We start from the raw sequence: 23,342 nt of genomic DNA on the forward strand, positions 1-23,342 counted from the left end.
AAGTCCACTGCAGCAGGCGTCTTCACGCACCTGCCACTTCTGGTATGCCCGTGGGAAGTGTCCTGGCAACGCGAACGAGTGTCTATAGCGAATCACTGGTACTGGCGCTATCTGCGTTGTTGTGACTTCGGGAATATGGAACTAGCTGCGTCTGGTTTCTACGTACAGCACCAGTGTCGGTGTTGACCCAATAAGATCGAGGCTCATCGGCTGGGGCTTGTACTGTCCCTTTGCTCTTGAGATCTGTCATCCACGCGGCATCTCCATAAAGAAGTTCCGGCAAGTCGTGGACTCCGTGACGTCTGTCGAAGTCTTTCCTTTGACATTTTCGGTATCTTTCCTCAAAATTCCGAAGGCTGTCTTGATCTGGCGATTGGGGTGTCAGCTTGGTGGAACAAAGAGGAAGCCTGGATCTCAGCCGACGACCCATGAGTAGTTCAGCAGGGCTATATCCATTCTTCAAAGGAGTCGAGGTTCGGATCCCACTTCTGACACCATGTTGAAGTCGTCAGGGACGAGCGAGAAGGCAGGAGGCTGAGTTTCGTGGACTCGCGTTTATTCCAAAGCCGTTCTAGCCTCGGCCAAGCCACGCCCTACCGGCTCTCGAGCACACGCTGTCACGAGCTTCGCGTGGCTTTTCCTAGATGGCAGCATCTACAACAGACAGTTGATTCCTATTGAAAATGCACAATACCAAAGCAGGTTTTGGCTACCACAGCCAGTTAGGTAACTGTGTCAATTGATATACACTGTAATGGTAGGAAAGAGCATATCAATTCAAAAATATTGCCCTGAGACTAAATCTCTTTGCCTGCCTGATTTCATCTAGAAAATCTGCTGGCAGCCACTCCAGTGCTCTGTTTGAAAAGAGACTGTTTCAACTTTGCACCCCATTTGTGAGCTCCACGTTTCGTGCACAGCTGCAAAATTTGGCCGAGGTGTTCAAAGCTTCGTCAACACCACCCATCGACTATCATTTTCATGTTTTTTCTTGCTTATGACACCTGGTGTTGCAGCAAGCATAGAATTTTTTGTATTATAGATTTCCTAATAGTATTGCTAATGTAAAACCCCGTTCAATTTTGCATTCGGATTTCATGGGACTAGAAAAAATGTCCTAAACAAATGCTGAATTAATGGGAGTATCAAGAAAACAACAAACAAATGTCTATTGCATTAATACACTTGTATTTTCAGCATGAATGTGCAAATTCTATAATTTTGCTCTAAGAGCAGTGTAAAAAGTGCAGTTCTTGTGATCTTGTGATTTCCTTCATAATGCGACTGCAGTGAATTCATCCAAAATGTGCTCTGCACCAGTCTTGGGCAGTAACTAGTTACTAGTAACGTGTTACCGGTAACTAGTTACTTTTAAGTTAGAGGAACTTGCAGCTGTAACACTGTTACTTTTTTACATGGTAACTGTAACAGGAAATACCGTCACAGTTACTTCTTTTTTTATAAAAAATTATGCAACTGCAACACTCGTTAAAGGCCAACGTTAAACGCCTTCCACTTTTTCGAACTTCCTTCTTTACCATATCATGTATACACCTTTCAACTTTCCAGAATAGGGCCCCCCTCACCATTTAGGAGAGGAGGTCGCTAAGAGGATTATCTTCCCTGCAGAAGGCCGAGGTCGGAGGTTGGTCTTTAACGCAACTTCAAGTTTACTTGTAAACCAGATATTGTGAATCAGTCATGTTGCAACTGAATAGCTTGCTAAGTTCACGTCCGTTTTATTATTTTTTTTTTTCGGAATAGATATAGTAATTTTTGTCACTTGAGCTTGTAGCTCTGTTCTTGGTGTACCGGTGGAGCATTAGGATGCCTAGTTTATAATCTCCTTCGTCCGTGGCTCCGAGCTAATCCTGTTTGACAGGCGGCTAGAAAACTGCAGCGTGTGAAACGGCTGAGAGCCAGCAATACCGTGAACTAGTGAAGCAATTTTTTAAAACTTCTTTGGAACTGATTGTAAATGATTTACTCCGACTTAACACAACAATTATTAACAATATGACATAGACGTTTCACCTCCAATGCAGGTTGCATCCTCAGGTTGTTGCAAGCCCACGCGTCACGGTGAATGAACCACAATTCCAGGAGTGTTCTTCCCCCCCTACCTTCGTTCACGAGCCAGTGTCGTCCCATTGTGTAGGTCAAAATTTGCGCTGTTTTCCAGCAGTGTTCAGCAAGCCCCATCATAGAACGTGTTGCATGGGTTGCTTTAGCAACGTCCCGTTTTTCCTGCCTGTTTTGATGTAAGTCGTGTCGCAATCCCCACGTTGTACTTGTAGATGACCCTAGAGCTGTGCACGGGCCGTATTTCCGAGCCCGAGCCCGGCCCGGGCCTGCTGACTTTGTCGAAGGCCCGCCCGAGCCCGACGGCAAAGGGCTGCGAGCCCGCCCGGCCCGGCCCGACGTACGAAAACACAATCCCGGGCCCGGCCCGGCCCGGCTTTTTGAAGGTTCGCTGCGAAAACAAAACATCGTTTTCCGGTAATTTGGCATGCAACAAATATTTTATTTGCAGTGCATACCTGCGACAGCGCGGCTCTTTTGCTATACAAGTAGACGGCCTCATGCCAGCAACAATAAGGTTCGCTGGTCAAAGCCGTCACGTGTATTGGGTATGCCCATGCAAGCGTCAGCTTGTACGAAGGCGATCTACGTCGGGGCGCTCGTCGCTGTCGCGTGCATTTTCACTCATATGGGATTTGACCTTAAATCTAACGCAAACAGTCGCGTGGCGCCGTCACTAGCTCAGGTGGTGTTACTTCTCTGTTTGTCGGAGTGCAACAGAGGCAGTGCTTTACCTGCTCCCCTTTTGTTTAAAGTAGCGAATGGAAAGGAAAAGCGGTAAAGGGTGGTCGCGGAAAAGGCGCTGTATGCATGCTGGAAAACAATTCCCGCTCATTCTCTATATTTCGGGCTTGAGTCGGGCTTTGCGCCGGGCACAAGCCCGGCCCGATAAAACTCCAAGTAGCCCGAGCCCGGCCCGGGCCCGAGGTGAAAATACGTCGGCCCGCCCGAGCCCGGCCCGCGGGCCGGGTCGGGCTCGGGCTTTCGGGCTACCCGGAGCCCGTGCACACCTCTAGATGACCCCGCTCTGATTGGCTCTGATCGTCCGCGGGTGTATGGTCTTTGGGTTTCATGCGAACACACGTCTCAAGGTATAATGGGGCTTAAAAACGGTTTGTATGCCCAGCGGACGCAGAGCTCTCCGAACAGGGTATGATACACCTTGAACATAGGAAATAGACGCGATGGACGATGACTTCACTCGTGATGCACTTCCTGTTCCTCTTCGCATGCATATCTGGGTATCTTTAATAAATGTCGAGGATACTGCCGTCGTTCCAGAGCATCAACCACGTTTTCCAGTTCTAGTATCCAAGGACATTTATTGATGCGACAGAATGAGGCGTACACAACGATTGTTTGTGTTGGGCCCCCTTTTTATAGGTTTCCTTCGTCTAGGGTTTTACCACGTGCAATTTTGACTACCTGCACACCTTCGCACATTTTGATTAACTAAATACTATAATTTGTTTTGAGATCTATTACTTATTTTATACAGTAACGGAAAAGTAATGGCGTTACTTTTTCACAATAACTGTAACCATAACAGGTTACTTTTGGAAGCTCTGTAACTAACTGTAACAGGGTTTCTTTTTTGCTTAGGTAACTGTAACTGTAACAGTGCTGCTTTTTACTGGTAAAGTGCCCATGACTGCTCTGCACCTTTCCCTTGTCACATGCCACCATCACCAACACCACCATGTGCACGTGGCAATAATTTTTTCATCGACAATATGGCTGGCAACAAATCGTTCGCCTGTCGCGATGTGGCAGGCAAGTTTTATGCCAGCATGCTGATCGTGTCTGAAATGCTCTTCATCTTCAACATCTTCTGCCATCCTGAGTTTTGTGACGTTGCACCAACTCAAAACGAAGCTACTGAGTGCCGCATCCACAGTGGAAGAAACTGTGGTCACTAAGGCACGACCATGTGCAGTGTCCACACACTTCTGAAGGCACGCACACAACCTATGCACAAGGTCAAAACAAAACACGGAACTACTGAGCGCCACAGCGCATCTGCTGCAGACGAAACCATTATCACAAGCAATGCTATCAGAGCGACCATGTTGTTCTGCATGCACCGAATCAAGAGGAAACTGCTGTTTGCCACAGCCGCTGTGGACAAAACCACAGTCACTAAAGGCGCGATCATCGACAGTTCCCTATGCAGTTCATGTGTGTCGAGTAAAAATGAAACTAGTTTGCCGCAGCTACTGATCGCCAACAACGTGACGGTGGGTGGTGACTGTGCTTTTCCGAAGGCCTACAACCAATGCGGTGTCGCATGCAGTGGCATAAAGCGTTCCTTCCGGTCGTTACTGTATCATTTGCACTGATGACGATGGCAGTGTGGACTGTGCCACTTCATTTCGGTTTGCTCTTTTTCGGTTTGCAAAGGTGCTCTTTCGCATTGCACATTTGTGGCCAAGGAATGTCTTAGTCAACAGAATTGCGACCAAATACAGCCGAATTAATGAGCCATTTAACCATGCATGCGCTTGCTGAGGCCAGAGAACAAGTCCAAATTAACAAGGTAGTGCTGTAGCAATAAATTAACCTGGCAGTCTTGACGTGTTTTCAGCACGCCTAACACATGCATGCATGGCCTTTGAGATAAGCTCACGCTACTCATAGATGCCGTCACTGGTGGTGCGATTTGGACAGCCCCTAGTGCCCCCCAGTCTCTTGTATGCCTCACGTGCCTCTGGGCTCCACGAACTGTCCAAATTAACCAAAGTGTGACCAAGTACATCCGAATTAACGAGAGTTCTGTGCCATAGGCAGGGGTGAGACATTTTCGCATATTGCGCATTTTTGATACGATTCTGTTTTCCTGAGCCAAGCTGCTCCAAAAGCATAAAAATTGCAAGAATTGCTCCAAACTGATCCAAAACTGCCTCAAAAGCAAGAATGCCCTTATCAGCTTCGGTGGGGAAAAAAGGCTGAGTTGACATGACTTTCCAAGCAGCGCCAGAAAATGAGACGTTCGCAGAACACATTACATGCGCCCAAACGTGTTTCTTCTATGCACCTTTCTAATGAAGACTACCATGGTGCCGCCATAATCTCTTCTGGTCTGTTGCAGATATGCGTGAGCCCGCAAAAGTGCGCTGCCATGCCCCAAGTGTGCTGCTTGTACTCGCTAGGCGGGGTTGACTCTCAGGTTCTTTGTTGTGCGTAGTATGTTGTTCCGGTCGCTGCAGTGTTCTTGTTGACGCTGCCATTGGCTTGCGCAGGGTTCTCCTTCAGGGGGGAAGGGGGGCGAAGGTTCATCGCCCCCCCCCCCTCCCTATTAAGTCAATGTATCAGCAGACTTTGCGCCGCCCCCCTCTTCTTGGTGACACCAAGCAAAAAAATTACACAGGCCTCTGTACGTCCTGTGCTTCGTTTGCGTGAGCACATTGCTGACGCTGCGCAGTGCCTGAAGAATGCAGTGTATCGTCGGCGGGTGCTTTACGCGACTCACGGCGTGGGCGGGGTGTGGGAGAATCGCAAGCCTATGCATTATCGGGAGTTTACATCAACGGCGATGGCCTTCGATATTAAAGAAAAGAGAGCAGGCCAATGCAGTGTTGATACTATGGTTACGCGCGTCTGGAGGCATTATCACCTACCCCTTCCCCCACCCCACTTTTTGATTGTCTTCATGCTCGAGAAAATGTTAGGGGTTCACGCTTGAAAAGTCATTGGGGTTCCCTAAAGCCAGAACGTTTGAGAACCCCTGCTTTAGTGGTTTCGTACGAGAAGGCGGCAGCGGACTGATGCAAAGCACGTTTGTGTCGTCCCCCAATAAAAGCGTACAGTACGCTTACAACGGTGCTAGTCTTACAGTACCATACACGCGCGTTTGATGAGATAGTCAGTGCGGTGAGGTTTCTTGGCACCCGTGCCGCACTCTTGAGGGTGGTCCCGCACGAGGTGGCAGCGAACGGTGGTGCAACGCACTTATGCTGTCGTCTGTCAAAAGCGTGCACTACTGTGCGAACCGCGCGGCCGAGCAGATAGCTGAAGGCGCATATTGTGATGTGCTCCTGACAAAGAGTAACACTGACCTACAGGAAGCTCTTGGGAAGCTTGAAAAGCTAAATAAGCAGACGAAGCAGACGTGCAAAAAACCAAAGCAATAATCTGTTGAATCATATCACTAATCTTAAGCAAAGGCCTGCTGCTATGTAACTACAGTTCTTGTGCAATCACAATTTTTTTATTGTCGATAAGTGTGATGTCGATAAGTGTGATTTCGGGAATTTTGTAAAAAATTCCCGAAAACGCTGCAATTTACTCAATTTTAATTGCGCGCTAAGGAGTGAAAAATATAAAGCTACTCTAGGCAATTGTCCTATAATAAAAGCGCGATGCTCTAAAAACACAAAAAAGCAAGTTTCGAATGAATGCGGGAAACGGTCCATTTATAGCGAATTTTTCTTTCGTACCTGGTTTTCCAGCATATCGAGAAGTTCAAATGGCGTTCACGTGGTCGAAAAATTTTTTGCCGCTCAAAATATTTTGGGAAAATACTGTAGAACTAATGCCTATATGTGTGTAATTTTCTCAGATTTTTTCAGAGAAATTGATTTTTGTTGAGGCCCCGGCTGGGACAGTTGGCGTGGAATGACCCTATTTCTTAAGCATGGAAGCATAGGATCTTCAGACCTGCATGGTGCGCTGAGCCTTGCCTAAGGGTCTCATTGGAGGGGCCGTAACTGTTAGTGCAACAAAATTATGCAATATGTTTTCAATGATTGTGAAAGCTGATGGGGGAGGAGAATAGGTGGACAAAGTTTAAGAAATATAAAAAATGTTTTTTTTTTTTTAATTGTCGTCTGAAGTTTCCATTGTTCGGTGTTTTCTTGAACTTAGCCCGATCGTATCTCTTTACTGAAAAGTTATATAAATATAAGATTCGGCAGTTTGGTAGATAAGTACGCGAAGAACTTAATGTGGAAGTTTTGTCTGCTACGAGGCTTTTTTTTGAGATAAAGACCTTCAAGTTAAAGAAAATAACGTTTCCTGGGCTAATTTTGAGGTTTTTTTTATAAAAACATCTACACTACATATAGAAACTAAAAATACCTAAGCAGAAGCAAAAACATGCATATATTTTGTTAAAGAAATTTTTCAGCTACCTCACTTTATTATATTTTGTGCAATTCATAACGAAAGTTAGCCAAAACAGCAGAGCGGATGAGCGCTCCACTCCACCTCTCCGTTATTATTGATTTCCTGGGCTTCGAAAAAATTTTTGGCGGCAAAACAAATTGCGGATCTCTTCTTTCCACTCATCAGGCAATAATATATAAAATTTTGAAATAAATCTAAGAGGTCGACCAGCCATCGCTTGTTCGATCTTACGTGGAATCACCCAGTATTGAATGGACGGCCAGGATTCCGAATACACTTGTGGTTGAATATCTTTGCAAAACGTTTCACGACCCCTTTAAACTCTGAAATCTTCAATATTCAAGCAGCAAGCCTTTCTCTAGGTTTTTATGAAGAGAAATTTGTTGTAAGTTAATTAGAAAATTTGTAGGACAGCAGTGAATTTAGCTCATTTTTCTGCTTGCCAGTTCGTGCAAATTTACCTTTTTTTTTCTTTTACAGGCTAATTCACAACAAGTATTGCACATTAGCAGGACCATGTAGTGTCTTGTAATTACCAGTACTCACTAACTTTACGAAGCAGTGCTTGAAACAAAAGGTTTTCAAGAAATAATAAATCTCCCAAACATTTCTTGCTGGTGGCGCCATCTCTGAAAAAAAAAAATATCAAGTTGTTTCACGTCGCTTCCGACGTTCATCAAAAGTGGCGCCTCTAAACATTACTAGGCCGCCAAAACACAAATGGATTATTTCTCCAGACTTCAGTGTTTAGCCCAGTGGCTAAATCTAGTTGCCACGTCTTCAATGTAACCCCATGGGGCTGCTGAAAAAAATAAAGAAAGAGAGGGATAGAGAAAAAGACAAGGGAATAAAGCGTGTTGCACTGTACATCATGAATGCATAGCCAGCAGGTTAGGCTATTGTGCCGAGGATTCCAGGAATTGCTTGGTTGCTCGCCTTTGTACTCGGGTGTCTGTAGAAGCGTTTTTGAAGTACACAAAGAACTTGGCCTTGCCTTCTCATATTTTTGAGGCTCGTATGACAATACCTAGAAACCTGCTTTCCGAAAACCACGTGGTGAGGTGGTGAGTGCTTGGCAATGTATGTGTGTTTGACTATTTCACGTGATGCCGGTTGAGCAATAGTATTAGTAGCCAAACAATTGAAACTTTGCAAAATAGTGAGCGCCCCCTGGCGTACACTTTGCAAACACCTGTACGTTTGCTTTCTAGCAAGAAAATCTTCCTACAAAACTCTTCGTTCCCTGACTGCTTTTCTCCCTCTAAGCTTGTTCACCCCTCCACATTCCAGCGCAGGCTCAGCACTAAGGCTTTTGAAAACATTCTGCAGAAATACTGCCTCATTGTGAGTTCCCTATTGCACTGAGAGAAAGGGGAAAACGAAAGAAAGGAAAGACGGATTGGTGGTGAATGGAAAAAAAATTGTTTGTCTGCCCTTCTGGTAGATGCTTTCCTGAGGAAAACAAACTTGCTTGCGAATGCTCTGTAACTATTTTACAAGTTGTCAATTATAGCGCGTCTTATTGCCACGACTGCAGCGAAAAGTGCAGGTGGCTGCATAAGCTCTGGAGCTCTCAGCCGCGCTAAACAAACCAAATGTCACGTGTCCCAACGCAAGTTTTGAAACGCATGATCTTCAGTAGGTTGTCTTGTCGTCGAAATATGTATTGTATTTAACAGCATAATAATTACACTCGCATAATGGTAACACATCTGCTTTCGTCATTTTTTTCTGATGATCATCGTATCCTCGAAAATCACTGATGTGACTGCCATTTGCTTGTTGCAGTGCACGGCAAACGATCTAGCAGAGAGGTAGCAGAAACAATACGTGCACAATTTAGGCTCTCTGAACTAATAACCTTTACAAAAACTAAACTTAGCAAATAATCTGTTTGCACATGCAGATCATGTGGTATCTTATTTTATAGGCACCCCTCACTGACCAAAGCGCTCAACGTAGCTCATATTTACCATCTCATTATCGCCGGCATCGGCGGCCATAAACACCTAGAAAATGAGACGTTCACAGAACACATAGTCAAGCTTGTCCCTCCATTGGACCTTTTCAATGAAGGCTTTCTAGATAGCTTCTGAATGTAGGGACATATGTATGAGGTCATGTGGCACATGCGCGACACCCGCACTGCGTTTACAGTCGAACCAAAACTGGTGGCAGCGTAGACATCTCTAATTACTGGGGGTAGGAAAAAACGTCCCCGGCATATGCGTCCTCTGAATAAACGTCCCCTCTGGCATTGCTCTCTAGGGAAAAAAGTCCCCAAGTGAAAAATAACCACTCACTCACTTGACAAACCACTGCATTGTTTATTCGGCACTTGGCAAATTTTCGGCCACATTGTCTTCGAAGAAGATTGAAGTTAAAACCAAATCGTATGTCCAACAGCCCTTAGGAAATCTTCAATTTTTGTTGTCCCGGCAGTATAGTCCTCACATAGGTTGCGAACACACTGGCCATGACAGCTGATTTAAGCCCCTTTCTTGGGGGTGCATGGACTCTAGACTCTCCATTGTCACGGTGGCTTCTTCCAAGCGCAAGGCGTCTATCGCCTTCCGCTCTGTTGGGCGGCTGTGGCTCACGATGCTTCCCAGCCTTCTGTTCCAGGCCTCCGCATGTTTGTTCGTCCTGTGTCCTCCATCAAGAGGGGCCGAGTAGACATTCCACATAGCTGGGAGGAAAGTGGGAGGTGTTCGCCGAAGACTAACTATGTTGTCAGCTCTCTTTAACCGTCTCCAAGTACCCGAAACATACCTTTCGTCAAAATACTCTAGTATTTCTCGGCCAGCTTCTGGCATTAAGCTTTTCAATACGGTCATTCCTCTTGTACGTCGTCAAGAGGCGCAGGGATGCAACAGCTGCGCCAATTGCGCCAATTTGATACAATTCCTTATTTTTGCGCCAAGCTGAGCCAAAACCGCGAAATTTGTTAAAATTGCGCCACGCTGCACCAAAATGCCCGACCAGCTTAAAATTTTCTCAGTTGCGCAAATTTGAACGAGAAATGGAGGCCGCATTGGTCATCTGCAGTGTGGGCATCGTCATCCAATACAGATGCGCAGACCCTAACCCCCCGCGAAAGAAAAGAAAAAAGTCAGTTTCACCGGAAGGACGAAGCAATGAATGCGATAGCAACAAATTGTAATGCTATACGAAGTGAGGCTGGCAGCAAACTCTTTTGTATCCTATCTTGCGTAACTCTACGAAATGTTGGTGTAAGAGAACACTGCGTTTCCAGGGAAAGATGCTCTTTCTGCAGTGTCTTCGCATTGAGAGCGCAGCACGTAGCAGGACATATGAGCCGCCCGCTGATGGCTGCCGAGATACTGTGCGCGCCAGCGGCCGCGCCCTTAGCATCAAAGTTGAAATGTTGCTGCTCGAGCGACAGCCCCCCGCCCCCCTCTCGTGCCTTTTCATGCTCGTTGAAGACGGGCGGGTCGTTTCCTCTATGCTTCGATGGCAGGCTTTCCGAGCGGAGTGGTGTTATCGCATGCGCCCTCCAAGCGACGGAGATGGGCTGGCTCGTTTGATATCTACTTCAGCTGCGTTCGTCGTACGCACTCGCGCGCTTTTACCCACGGTAGAACATACCATGCACAGGGATATGTTATCAATCTGGACTTTATAACGGGAGATGACGGCAAAAACTCGTCGAGAGTGTCCATATAGTTGCTATTGCAATAGAAAACGACAGTAGTTCTCAAGTTTACTGATGCTTGTTTTATTGCATGCAGAACGCTTTTTAAGCCACTTTTGCCGCAGTACACTGGTGTCCTGTGGAAAAGCATACTGAGATTTAGAAGGGGCTATTAGTACTTGCTGTCATGGACACAGCACATTTTGTTCCTTAATTACTCATTCGTGCACGCGCCGTGTAATTACGAGTAGTAGTATGATCGCTGACGTCTAAAAAATTATTGGCAATCATTTGGAGCTGCTGCGTATGGCGTTTCTGCTTCCTTGAGAAGCAATAGACAAAAGCGTTCGCCAGTTTTTTTTTTCGCTACCTCCACTTGCTCCTGATTTACGAATCTCCCAAATTTCCAGGTTGCCAGGTTCGCAGGTCCACATTAGCATTTCCAGTGCCTGTCGAATTATTTGACAGGTCCTGCAAATGCTAATGTGGACTTCGTCATTGTTCACACTGTGGGGTGGCTCAACACACTGCTTTTATTGAAATAGCAGTGTTTGCGTGCACTGTGCACGAATTAGCTGATGTTGAATGGTTTTTATGTATTTTTGTTCTCTTTTCTAAAAGTAAGCCTTCTTTGTTATGCTGCTCCAAATTTGGGATTTCGGGCTAAAAAATTCAGTTTTTTTTTTTTTTGAAACCTGCTCCAAATTTGGATTTTTGTGCTCCAAAAGCAACACTTTGCTGCTCCAAAAATTGCTCCACATCCTATTTCGGCTGTTGCACCCCTGGAGGCGGGAAAGCGAGGGCGTCCAGCATTCCCATGAAAGTCGAAATTTCTGATCTTGCCAGTAAAGGGTGGTCAACCCAAGCTCTTGAATTTTTCACCAGGTGCTTTGGCACAGATGGAAGAAGCACGCCTTTATCGTGACGTCTTCTCCAAAGACTGCTTTTACAGCATTCATGGTCGCCTTTTCAATGTCGTATATAATGACATCCGGATACAAAGTCAGTCCAAGGAGTTCGCACTGGTCACATAGTGACCTGAACATGTCCTCCTACGCTTCCTGGTTTTTCCTTGACGTGAAGGTACGAGCAGTTGATACAACACCCTCGCCTAGCAGTACAAGAGCAATGTACACCAGCAGAAATCCCTTGGGAGCGAGATCGAAGTTTCCGTCCATAAACCAGTTGCTGCTCTCGGCTAATAACTTCAAGAGCGTTGCACTGGCAAATACAAGTAGTTTGTTTTAAGTCTCTGGGCCAGTATCGTAGCACAGGAAGGGCTCTGGACGGTTGCACACGGCCATAGTCCAAGGTGCCGGAATAAGAAGATCCCTGAGGCTGACAGGATTCGGTGGGTACATTTCGCTCCGCTGCTGACGATAATGACAGTTGGTCTGTGATTATTGCGCCCCGTCTGTATTCTTGCCTTTTGCGCCATGCAAATAATACAGATATATATGTTTCTTGCACATTAGGTTTCATTAAACTGCAATCATCAAGCGGATCCTTTCTTTTGCAATAAGAAATAAAGAATTGGCAACTTGAAGGCGCAACGTTTGAGGGCCCCCCGTCTGGAGACGTTTTTTCCTACAGCACAAATGGGGACATTTTTTCCGGGGATGTTTATTCAGGGGACGTATCTTCCGGAACTCCTAATTACTATGCACGTGCGTATGGTCCAAGCTGTTCCACACAAGCCAACACTGCCAGTGTTCAGGGCCAATGTCAAACTTTCTCGAGAAGTCCCTGAACAAACGAACGGTCTTCTCTTTTTTTAGAGAGAGAGAGACAAAATGAGTTGGTTCAGAAACCGAATCACTATTTCCAGCAACCCTTTCGGCAGCATGGCTCAGCGCTTGACCGCTCTATTGTAAATAGTTCTAGCTTTCTACGAGAGAGAAGGGGCACCTCTTTTCTGCACAGTTGCACGAGCTCTCTGGGCAGTGCATCTTTTTTTCTTGGGGGCGTCAGGCACATTTGCAACATCCCAAAGAAGCTTATGGCAACAGCTGCACCCCTGAAAAGAAGGGATTAGTTACAACAGATGCAGGCTCTTCGCCACCGCATGCTGCGACGGTGAAGAGCACATTTTCCTCCCTTTTTTCGAAACATGACTGAGTGGCGTCGTCTGGTGTCTCAGGAAGAACTACTCGCAAGATGGCGACCGTAGAACCACCACCTTAAGAGAATTCAATTTACTGAGAGTCTACTGTATTTGATAGGACCAGTGTGTGATATCAGGACTGTGTGTGATAGGACAATGTGTCTGAATTAACCGAATTTGCTAATTATTGGAACCTGAATTAATGAGGTTTTATAGCATACTAATCAAATATATTTTGTACAATTCTGATTTGCCCAGCAACATGTGCTTTATAAGACTAGGCTTGTAGTCTCTCATCCTTCACATCTAGAAAAAAATTTTTTCTGAACTTGTCTTCAGACCTGCAATTTTTCTCTTTTAAAGGGACACTAAAGGCAAATAACAATTTATCTCAGAGTGAAAACTCAATGTATGACAACGTCTAAAACGGCAGTATTATCAACAGCACTGCCCTAATTACCGAGAAATTAAGCTAAATGCATCACATGATGAGCGCCACGAGCGGTAAATTTTCAAAATGATCCCGATGACGTATGAGAGTCTGCCTACAATTAATCACTAGTAATCAAACTAGCAGCAGTAAAAAAAGAACCTTCCGTGCATCAAGAGGCGTAATAAAATGCTGTTTGTTCGTTTCTGTTTGATTCGTGGAAAAAAGAACCTCTTTGGCGTTGCCATGGGGAATGGCGCGCGTGGTTCAAAGGTTCCGTTTTCGCCGAACTGCGCTTCACCCAGCGCCCTGCTTCGCTCACGCGGTCACGTCTCGGTGGTAGTTTCGGTATCGCGTACTGCCGCATGTGTTTTGCGGGCTCATGAAAGTTGCTCTGACAGAAAGTTCGACAAAATGCCGCATGCATGTGATGTTGCCGGATGCCCGAATGGTGCACGCCGCCAGTGCACGCCGCCAGTGCACGCCGCCGTGCAGTAAAGGCGGGCAACGCTGGGCACGGCAGCAGTGTCGTGTGGAAGACTGATTTCAGGCGGGTGACTTGAAGTGCGCTAACGCGATGCGGACCACTAAAATGTGATTTTATTTCAAAGTAAGCACTTCCTTGGCACAAAAGTAGCCCTACGAGGTTTCTGGACCGCTATTTCATCAATCTATGTCGACTTAATATTTGCCTTCAGTGTCCCTTTAATGTCCCTTAGGATAACGTTTAAACAGTGTGAATTTCTGTTCGACCTCTCTGCCAAGTCTTATGGTGTGTGTGACTTGAGCCCTTTGTCTCGTGTTTGTGCAGTCAAGGCGTTCCATCTCAAGTGGGACGAGATCACACTGGACAGCAATGTGGCCAAGTGGGCTGTGCATGTGATCCAGCTGAGCAAGCAGAAACGCCACCTTGACAGAGCTAACCTACTCAACTTTTGGGAGGTGCTCGACAGGTGAGTAAACTTTCCCCTCCACACAAGGAAAGAGACCAGCACAAGGTTTTCCTTTTGACAGTGCTTATAATGAGGGAACCCATCCTTTTGGCAACCATACTATAGTAATGTCAATGTGGAAATACATAGCAGTCAATACAGTAATTATGCGTTAAGCGTAATAGGTTTGCTCTCTATTGGTGTTTTGGGGCAACATGCTAAAGCTTTGCATTTACGCCTGCGAAGTCCGCAGTTCAAGTTGTGTGATCAGTAAACTTTTTTTTTCCATACCATGTCTTCAAGATATTGCCGTTTCATAGTCAAATGACCCATTCTTTTGGATGGCCAATTTTTTTTTGCATGCTTGATAGTTCGTCCACCTTTGTGCAAGTCTAACATACCCATAGAGCTAGTTTACAAGAACATCTGAACTTACAATATTTCTGCCATGGTCGCAGATAGAAAAATGGCTTTAATCGAAGCCACCATGGCTGCCGAGTTATTGACACAAAGTCGATTACACTCAAACCTCATTAGAACAGTCACATCTGCCATGAAAATAACTTAGTTATATCCGAAAATTCGTTATAAACGTTTATTTGTAGCACTGTATCTATGACAAGCCTATTCTTCATTTACTTCGTTATAACTGATAATTCGTTATATCCATGTTCATTATATCGAGGTTTGATTGTAGTACCATGAACATGCGCATATCATCCACAAAATGTCAACAGCGAATATAGCTTAGAAGGTAATTTGTATGAATTGCGAAGTTCGTGTTGCGAATTCGGTGGCTGCTTGCTAGTCCGTGCCCGCAACGAATGTGTGGGAAGCCTCAAGAAAGTCGTCGCAACAATGGCAACAACAACAGCAATGATGATGGCGATGTCTTCGGGCAGCACGTGCGGCAGGTGAAAGAACACGAGCAGACGATGCAGGCAGCGTGTATGTGCGTTACGTTTTTGTGTGCTCACATGATTGAGTTTGCTTACAGCATCGCACACACTAGGTGATGTAAGTCGCACCCAGTGGCTTGTCGTTCTTGGAGCTTTCCCAAACTGAAACTTAGACTGTTTGGCAATAAAAGACTAATTATTTATCGGTGGCAGGCTGCAGCAAGCGATGTTCTATGTTGGTGGTTCTCTAAATGGGGGTCCGCGAAACCCAACCTCGAAAAAAAAAAGGCGTTTAAAAAAAAGAAAAATCTCGCCCCACGAGAGCAACCCCTTCTTGATTTTCGGCATGCGGAGCTGACTTATGTTTCCCCTTCCCCGTAAGATAGCTGTAAAGCTTTTACTGCAGTTTTCTACGATATATACATGTGAGCATGCCTTTCCTAGGCTTGCATATTTGAAGAAAAAACATAGCTAGAAACAGGTTGAGTATGGCTGCAAACCGCTCTACTTAAGGGGGGTATTCATACGGGGGACAAATCCTCGGGCGATAAAGGCGGAACCTAGTGACGTCAGCTCGCAAGGAGAAGTCTCCACAAATGTCCCCCACTCACACGGACGAGGCGAACGGAGGGGGAGACCAGTGTTACTAGACTACTCTGGTAGCTTGTACGACCCGTTTGACGAGATGCAGACGACCATGCAGCTGCAGACTGGACACCCACTGCCACTCTCTGCAGGAGCAAGTGCAACAATGTGGCCAAACAAGAGCCCGAAATTCCACCATATCTCCCACTGCCGGGGGATCGTTTGTCCTGTCGGGGAAAGGTCCCCATCTCCTTCAAGGTGTCGCGGGGTGGTCGCGCCCACTCACTAATCCGTGACGACGTGGTCACGTGATCCACAATCCCCCCGTGTGAATACCCCTTTACTGACAAGCTGTCGGGATCGAATTGGCGTGGCACTTTAGTTGGACAATTCTGTGCCAGGGAAAAATAAAAGGCACCTATTTCATGCATGCTGTGTTAAAGGGACACTAAAGAGAAACAATGACTCGGTTTAGATCGTCAAATTGTGCTCTGAGAACTCTAATGTCGTTAATTTTGCCATCATACGTTTATTAATAGAGGAGAAAATCAAGTTCAAAGTTTCATTTTAAAATTTCGCGCCGAAATCTCCCTGCGTGACTTCACGAATTTCAAAGTGTATTTATCGTATTTTGGTGCCATTGGCTCTACAAAATTACCCCAGACTTGGTATATTAAGTCTATGGCCCCCTCAGAGGACAATGTACTTCATTTTTACCGATTAGGAGCTGCGTAGTCCCTAGTAGGCACCATCAAAACATGTGACGTCACGGCGAATGGTGTGGAAGCTTCAAGGTGGCGTCGCCACCCACATTTTGTTTTTGCGTGTTTTCTTGTTTACGAAGCGTCTTCGCGCAGCAAGCGTGGTGTTTTTGGTATCTTGACAGAGTGCTTTACTAATGTGAGAAAAATCGTTTTTCTCTTTAGTGTCCCTTTAATTGATGACCCTCCCCACCCCCCTTTCTCTCACTGCAAGGGGTCCCTCATCACTTCCACCAGTCCACTGGCTGAGAACCACTGTTCTATGTTATGACTAACAGGCCCCCAGCAACATATTGCTAAAAAAAGTACACCAGACCAAAATTTTTGTGTCCGTGCTCCTTTAAGTACTCCTTACAGCCTCGAGCCAGCACACTCCAGCCAATCTGCATGCAAATGTTGTGGTTTCCAAAAGTCGGCTTTGCCACATTACAGTGGTGGATATGGTGAAGCATATAGAAGTATTTTCTCGAGGCATGCATAACTGCCAACTCTCCCGATTTGCTCGGGAGACTCCCGATTTCTGACCCTTTCCGAATGTACGGTTGCGGCTATAAATCCCCCGATAAATTGCCTAACCCAATTTCGAAAAAAAAAGAACTACAATAAAAACCGGTGATTAAAACAACACTAACTTGTTCATTGACACCAAAGAAAAGGGAACGCCCCCGCAGCTCAAAAGGTTTGCTGGCTACTGCTGTTTCCTCCCATCCACCGGGTTCTCCTCCTTTCACCAGAAACACACAAACACACACACACCCCAACCTCTGAGACTGGTGGGCACGTCTCCCTTTTTATTGCCCAGTTCGGAAAGGGCACAGTAACAGTAGAGAGGCGGGGACGCTTCTATAGTAACAATGTTTCAGTCCGGCCGCAGGCCCGGTTCGAATGTTCTAAGGCCACTGGCGCGGGGGCCGTATGCTGGACAATTTTGTTGACCGACAGACGTCGCCCGACTCTCACGATTTCAGAAGTACCTAGGTTGGCAGGTATGAGCATGTCAAGAATGGAATGGGGAAGCTGTCACATGGCATAGTATGTATTCCTTAACCCTTTGCGGTCCGAAACCTTTACCCACCTTCCATCCATTCCGCTGTGAAATTAAAGAAATCAAAGCTCAAGTAAAAGAAGTTTACTTACTCATTTAGAAGTGATGCATAATGCAGTGAGCAAACACTCACGGAATCACCGCGAAAGAACTTGTCAAGCAGTGCCCGACTACGAGCTGCTGCGATCACGTTGCATTGTCAGGCCCCTCCCGACAATGGACCACAAAAGGTTAATTAACACGTGTGTGCATCTGCCATCTCCCGTCTCAGCATTAGCACAGAGATGCCCAGTAAGTGTACTGGCAGACTTTTAGAACCATTTAAGATGTGGCTTTTGGGATTGGAGCCCTTGGTACAATAAGAAGGCATGCATTCATTTTATACTCGATCTTTCAGGTAATATTTATGAGTTTTTGCCTGCTTGTACCTTTTAACACCCTTTAGGTTGGAGGCAGCAGAACTCTGTTTCAAACGCATGCACTGTCATTATTGATGCTGCCAAAAAAGCATTCAATAGAGACCAAACTTATGTGCACCGTAGTGATGTGGGCCAGCCACTGATGACAAAAACTGCTGCTTTAGCAGCAGCTGGATCACAGCAGCCATCATAAACTGATTGCCTTTCTTCTTTGCTTCTTGAAACAAACTTGCAAAAAATTCCCCATGCTTTTTCTTGTGCCATCATCATCATAATGTCCACTGCGGGACTAAGGCTTCTCTCAGTCATCTCCAATTTACCTTGTGGCGTTGCGCAAGTTTATTCCATTGCATGCCTGCGAACCCCACCTCTCTGCCAACAGTGAAGCACAAAAGGAAGAGACACAAGACGACAGGACAGGCGCTAACTCACAACTTTAGTCAAGGCTAAGAATGTGTGGTATGTAAGTAGAACCACGCAAAACCGTCGTATAATCGAAAAACTAACAATATAGGCAGTGACGCTCAGCCTTGTCCAGAAAACGGCTACAGACTGCCTGATTAAGGCTGCGGCACGACCCTGCACTTCTCCAAGGAAGGTGGATTAAATTATTTTTAAAAAATGACAGCTAAGAATTTATTAGGAGGAGGTGTGAGCCAATCGTTATTCTCAATTAAGAACCTGGCGTGTATTTTCGGTCCGATAAAACTAGTCCGAAAATTGCCTGCGTGTAAAAATGAAACCGAAGCGGTGTTGGCAACAGCCTCCCATCAGAAGAGTCAGGCATAGAGTTTACTACAATGTGCCGAAAGGTGTGCAGCACAATCCTTCTTTAGGTTTTTGTGTGTTCCCTTGCATAGCAAAGCCTGCTTTTGTCAGCCGAGATTCCATGGTGTAAGGATCCTTGGCAGCAGTAAAGATAAAAGGGCGTGTGAACTCCTGGAATCATTCCGCATAAAAGAGAAAAATTTGATTGTGTCAGTCAAACGTCCGTTTCTTTGTATGATCCAGAACATAGTTTCTTTAAATCTTTGGTCTGATACACCCTCTGTGGCCTGTGCGATGTCAATGCTGCGTCTGCGCATTGGGAATAGTATATACGTACCACACATTCTTAGTCTCAAATAAAGTTGTGAGTCCTGTCGTCTTGGGTTTCTTCTTTTTGTGATTGTGCTTCAGCACTACAATATGCCTGTTAGCAAACACCAACCTACTCAGCAACACGTTCTTCTGCAGTAACTTTCTGCCCATCCCTCAGTAACCATTTTTCTCGTAATGTCAGTGAGAATAGTACTGGCTGTTTGTTCTCTGACTGTCTTCGTGTTGCACCTATCTTTCTCCCTTATATTTTTTTCTATTTTCCTTCTTAAGGTTTCAGCCCCATATGTTAGTATTGTCAATATGCAGTGATCGTATGCTCTCCAGCCCATCCTTGTTCTTTGGTGAATTTCCTTTTCACAAGTAGCTTCCCATCTTAGTAATTGACCCAGGTATACGTACTCATGTACATTTCCTAGGTAGTGGTTACTAATTGTGAACTCTTGTTCTTTCGCTATGCTATTGAACATTATCTTTGTTCTATACGTATTTGTTTTCAACCTTACTTCGAAGGGTCCCTAAAACATTTTTTTTTTTGTGTGTGTGTAAGCGCATAGCATTGTCAAGTCATCTGCTGTGGAGATAGGTTTGCGATTCGCTTACCCTACGAGGCGACCGTGAAGGGGCGCGACCTTCTCCACTGCTGCAGCGAACAAAGACGCTATGGCCGGGTTCGTGGACTCTCCGGCACGGCGCGGAAAAGGCATTCGAGGCAGGATGTCAACAAACAACACGGGTTTATTAACCCAAGATGCAGCACAGTACGACAGTCACGAGCTTGCAGGCCGTACAGGGAACACCGCAAGACCGGTTACTCTGAGTACGCTTGCCAGTGGCGCTACGACCATCACACAAAGGGCAGTAGTCGAGCACACGAACGAGAAGCCGCCTGCTAGAGCTGCGCGTCAACATCTCGTGCAGGCCTGAGAGCATCTGCCGCGGCGAGCCAGCGCCAGACTGAAGCGAGCTCATGGGGAAGGGGGTTGTCACTGGCGGCCAGTGAGGACTGGCGTTGCGCAGTGACGTAAGCTAGTGTGGTGGCTTGTCCAGACGTGCCCGGACGTGTGCCCGCGCGCCGGGAAGCCGACCCATGGCTCGCACCAGACAAAGAGGCCTGGCGCCGCCGCCGTGGTCGCCCTATTGCCGATTAACGGCGGTTCCCGGCGCTCGAGCCGCGCGGGGCCAACACACGCGCTGGCTGGGGAACAAGGCGCCAAAGGGGAGGGCGCGCTTGATTCCCACACCGCAAGGATGGGAAATAACATTCTTGCAGCCGCATGAAAGTGACAAAACTTTTTTCTTCTTCTTCCAGTACAAGCGAGTACTGTAGTTTGATAAAAGCAAATATCACCGGAAATATCTACAAAATAAAAGTATTTTTCTCTGTGTAATGGCTACACCCCTAATTTTCACCTCAAATCTAAGAAATAAATCTGCAACCATTACATGGGTATATGTGGCATTTTTTCCCCCGTGCACTCCTGTTGTGATTGAGCCAGAAGTTGAGCATATCGATCCTCAGCACAGGCCCTCAACAGTATTACTTCTTTTTTCTCTTGCAGAGTCGAGTTTCAGCGTACATGGACACATGATGCCGCAAGAAATGCATGATGAGCTTTCACAAGCCACCACCACCACCACCACCACCACAACTCCCTGCTACACTCATGATAGCTCGTATTATTGAGCTGAAGGCACCCTTTTAGAGCTGCTGAAAAAGATGCAGCATTCCAGAACAACGTAGGTGGATCTTCTTTGTGCTGGCAGCCAAGCTCTGCATCACCGTGAGGCACACGTCACCATGGTGTGACCTCATAGTCATATCTACCTGACCCCTTTCATGCCTTCTCATGGGCTTGTTGTCCTTTGGCATCAAGATGTGTGGGTGCTTCTTTGTTTTTTTGTGTTTTTTTTTTCTTTCTGCTCACCCGGACAGAAACTGCTGTGGATTGTTTTTGTGTACTTCAAGCGCTGCAGTGGCATAGCTTCTGCTGGACCTTGATTGTTCTGGTGGTTTGCAAGAGCTGGCACTGGGCCACTCTTATTGTTTTGCTTCGCATTTGAAGCTTATTGTTAACATATGTTGAGGCCACCATGAAATGTATTAAACAGTGTGTCACTGTGCTAGTTTGTGGGGAATGGGTGTGGGGTGTTCAGGTGTTCTTTTTTTTTTCTTTTTTTCTCATCCCCCCCCCTCCACCCCACTTCACTCGAATCAAGGGAATCATAGTAATCCTGTAGTGGAAGAAAGATTTGACCTCCCAGTGGTGTCAATGCTGTAATTTTGCGGCATCCCTCTTGATCGTGCATGCTTAAAGGTGTGACATCAAGCAACTGAAATTGTGTCAATGCTAGAGAAACCTGGTACAATACCCTCTGACCATTCTTCACCTGTGTGAGCCTGAGCTGCACCCTGTGGTTCCCTCCCAGTAGTGAACTGTATTTTGCCAAGCTGCATATTCAACCTTGCCTTCCTTCCTGACTGAACTGTTTCATCCCTGTATGATATTTTTTTTCTTTTTGAAATGGTTTGATGACTCCTTTTCTAGTGAAGTGGCTGATTTAGCTACTTGAATGAAATAAACGTCTTAGGCTCACCTCATGAAATCCCTTTTTCTTTTCCTTCTCTTTACCTCTGCCAGTCTTCTTCTGCCTAATTCTACCCACTTCACCAATATTCTTGTTCATTGACATCATAGCAAATCACCAGATAGTCATAAAATTTCACTGATGTAAAATAAAATTTTCACTCTGTGGCATTCTTGGCCGTAGCAATCTTTCAATGGCACTTCAAGATATTGTTCTTTCTCTGTCCCCTCCCCCCTTTTTTGTGGTTGTTTTGAAGTGTCATTTGCAACTAGAGCTTGATGCAGATTTTGACTTTGGACACCATTCATCGCCGAACCGTGTGATACGTTTTGGTCTCTATTTTTTTTTTTTTTTTTGTTGGAGCGCTTTGCAGAGGTTTCTTTATTGTATCATAAGTTGAAAAGTGCATGCTGTTGTCTGTGTGTCAGTCTTGTCTAACATTGTGCCTGTAAGACGTAGTCATTTCTCTCTGCATATGAGGAAGGGGAAGTGACTGTTTAGCAATGTGTTGTGTAAATAAAGTTCATCTCGAAGAGTCAACTACTGGTCACTGAAGAGTAGCTGCACATCGACACACCATAGTTTGTCATTTAAAGGGGTACTGACACCTTTTTTCGAAGGCGAGTTTACTCTGCCAGTCTCCTGTATGCAGAGACCGCTCTGAGCAAGTGTGAAGCTCAGCAAATGCTGATAAGATATTTTATTTTGATATTAAAGTCAATTTTTCCATGGTGCACCTACCAACACCGACACTAGCTTGACGTCAGGCTACAGTACCAATTCTGGGGACTTCATGCAGCGGTCTGGCTAGTTCTGATGACGTTAGGTACCAAAACTTCCAAGATGGCCGCCTGTCTGTCACCGAAACATTCAATATGGCCGCTTGTGCGTCACCAACGTAGGCACGGTGTGGAGCGGCCATGGAAACATCACTATATATTGTACGAGCACGTGACGAGAAGCTCATACCTTGTTATGACATCAGGGTACAGTAGGAACCGAAACTAGCTTTTAAGAACATACTGTAATTACTTTTTCAGGGTGCACTCGCGCTTAGCACTACCTTTTCTAGGCTCTTGAGGGCTTTTTTCGATGGAGGCAAAAATGTTTGAGGCCCGTGTACTTAGATTTATGTGCACGTTAAACGCCAAGTGGTCAAATTTTCCGGAGCCCTCCACTACGGCGTCTCTCATAATCACATCGTGGTTTTGGGACGGTAAACCCCAGATATTATTATTATTATCTTGAGGGCTTGACCTTTCATTTGACTGAAAAAACAACTGAAAATTTTCGTGCAGACATGGCTACTCTTTTGTGGAGCTTCACATTGAGAGAAGCCATGTGCGTGCTCCTAGCACTTCTGTATTGCCAGTCTTTAGAATTGATGGCCGGTAAAGAAACTGCAGCACACTGATGTGATCGGGGGTCTGCCCATAGGACCGGGGAGCAGCCAGGCCTCAGGGAGAAGTTGAGATCAGGAGCCGGAGCTGATAACAGGAACGTTTATTTGCATGATGAGTTGGTAGCGTGTAGAAGCCTTGTGGTGGCTTCTAGTAGCCTGTCGTAGCATGCTTGGAGCGTCCCGACGCTCGCGTTATAAAGCCTGGACCTTCCCAGGA

The 23,342-nt window shown here is 45.9% G+C and overlaps 1 long non-coding RNA gene across 1 annotated transcript; it reads left to right on the top strand.

Annotated features, from left to right (window-relative positions):
- Positions 1 to 14,183: 14,183 nt before the first annotated feature.
- LOC119375449 (uncharacterized) lies at positions 14,184 to 22,263 on the top strand. Its single transcript, XR_005180355.2, has 2 exons — positions 14,184 to 14,348; positions 20,697 to 22,263. It is a non-coding gene; the product is annotated as an uncharacterized LOC119375449 (long non-coding RNA).
- The last annotated feature ends 1,079 nt before the right edge of the window (positions 22,264 to 23,342 follow it).

This window comes from Rhipicephalus sanguineus, chromosome 1 (assembly GCF_013339695.2).
Source record: "Rhipicephalus sanguineus isolate Rsan-2018 chromosome 1, BIME_Rsan_1.4, whole genome shotgun sequence".
Taxonomy (NCBI): Eukaryota; Metazoa; Arthropoda; class Arachnida; order Ixodida; family Ixodidae; genus Rhipicephalus; species Rhipicephalus sanguineus.